Raw genomic sequence first — 2500 nt, forward strand, 5'->3', positions numbered from 1 at the left:
GGGTAATACTAATAAATTGTTATAGACAAAGTGATTGTTTGGATTGGTGTTTTGATATGATTTTTTAGCAAAGTTATATTAAGTATCAATGAAATGTTTTGGATATTTCAGTTTGGCACTTACGCGTATATCATAGATATTTCTTATTTCCTCATCAATGTACTCAGGGCTGCAGATGCGTAATGCCCTAAGAAACATCGATGAGAAAACAGATCTTTTAACATTATCGTGATGAGAAGAGTAGTAATGTATATATGAGTTTACATTAGTTAATTTCCTATGTATGCTAAATTGGAAGTTTCTTTCTGTTCTGTGAATTTTTACATCTAGGAACGGCATTACTCCTTCTTCACTTTCTACTGTAAATTTAATGGAGTGGACTAAGTTGTTGAGTTTGGTAAGGAAATGGGTTATGTTTGTGTTATCCGGCCAAAGGCAGAGAATGTCATCAACATAACGTAGCCAGGTGATGTTTACAGGAATGATTTTACTTAATAAATTTTGTTCGAAAAATTCCATATATAAATTACTAAGGACAGGGGAAAGAGGGTTTCCCATGCTCATTCCAAAAGTTTGTATGTAGAACTTATTGTCAAATTGAAATTTACAATCTTTAACACACAGTTTGATTAATTCTATGATACAGTTTGTAGGTAATGGTAAAGTGTGTTTATCTAGTTCAACTGTTAGAAAATCTAATAAATCATCAACTGGGACTTTGGTAAAAAGAGATATAACATCGAAGCTAATTAATTTAAAGTTGTAATTTGGTTGTACGTTTTTAAGTTTGTCTATAAGTTCTAAATTATTATTTACATGGGCTGTGGATATTGTTCCAACCAATGGACTAAGGATAGTTACCAGCCATTTTGAGAGCTTATAGGATGCTGATCCTATAGACGAAATTATTGGCCTAATGGGGTTACCTAATTTATGAGTTTTAATCACTCCATACATGTATGGTAAAGGGGGGCTCGTAGAGGTAAATTTCTTAATTAATTCTTTTTGGTCTTTGAGAATTATCTTAATCTTTTTGTTATAAATACTATTTACTGACTCAATGGGATTATTTCTAAGTGGAGTGTATGTGCTAGTGTCATTTAATAAGATTTGCATTTTTTCTATATAGTCTTTCTTATTTAGAATTACAATTACTTTTGATTTATCAGCTTTTGTTATGTGTAGGTCATTGTCTTTCTTTAAATTACTGATGGCAATTTTGAACCTTTCTGGGCAATTAGGGGTAATTTGTTGAGACATTGCACCATATACTATACCTTTACAGATATTTATGTCATCAATCGACAATTCTTGATTTGGTTTGAGATTGCAGAAGGCTTTTCCAATGTCAAGGGCACTGTTGCTTAGTTGATTATTAGAAAAGCTAGGTCCATAACCTAAGGCTACTGTTACATTTTCACTTATATATATATGTGTATATATATACATATATATATATATATATTTATACATATATATGTATATATATATGTATATATATATATTTGGAAATAGACTCATCCGCTGGGATTCGAACCCTTGCCTAGGCGGCTTGCGTCCTATAAGACAAAGGCCTTACTGACCATGCTATCTCGACCCTACAAAACGAAACGACTTGGGTCACGGCCCAGTCGTTCCGCCGAGGGCACTCGGACAGAATATGATACGTAATGTATTTCATCAAATCCTTTATGCAGGTTAGTCTTCCGACAAGTGTTTGTATCATTTGACATTTTTGGAAATAGACTCCTCCACTGGGATTCGAACCCTTGCCTAGGCGGCTTACGTCTTATAAGACGTGAGCCGCCTAGGCAAGGGTTCGAATCCCAGTGGATGAGTCTATTTCCAAAAATTGTCAAATGATAAATATATATATATATATATATATATATATATATATATATATATATATATATATATATGTATATGTGTATATATATATGTATGTATGTATATATATATACATATATATATATGTATATATATATATATATATATATATGTATTATATGTGTTTTTGAGTGTGTGTTTCTAATTATTAATGTGTCTCATGCTTTTTGATAAAGCAAAATATAATTTACATTAAGTTTGTCAAACGTAAGTTTACGTTATGAATGATCATCTTTTAAAAAATTACTTTAATTGTATAAATTTTTCATCTTGGATCATATTTATGCATTTTGAATATCTAATGTGATTTTGTGTAAAACGAGTTATTACAAAAGTAAGTTAGATGGTTACGGATTAGATATATCATGTTGAAACTTTCTAGAAACTTAGTTTGAAATATAATGTCTAACTTAGTCTTAGAAAAGATATAGAGCCATTTACCATATCAATATCACCTTGCTTCTTTATTTCTGGATGTTGCTTGTATGTTTAAATCTTGATTTACTTTTCAAACAATCAGTTTTGTTTTACGTGGGTGAGAGACAGCTTTCAAGCAACAACATTTCATATTATCATTTCTTTCCTTTGTAAAGCTTTATAATCATTATCA

This window comes from Oratosquilla oratoria, chromosome 39, assembly GCF_046742065.1.
Source record: "Oratosquilla oratoria isolate Oo_2021 chromosome 39, ASM4674206v1, whole genome shotgun sequence".
Classification (NCBI taxonomy): Eukaryota; Metazoa; Arthropoda; class Malacostraca; order Stomatopoda; family Squillidae; genus Oratosquilla; species Oratosquilla oratoria.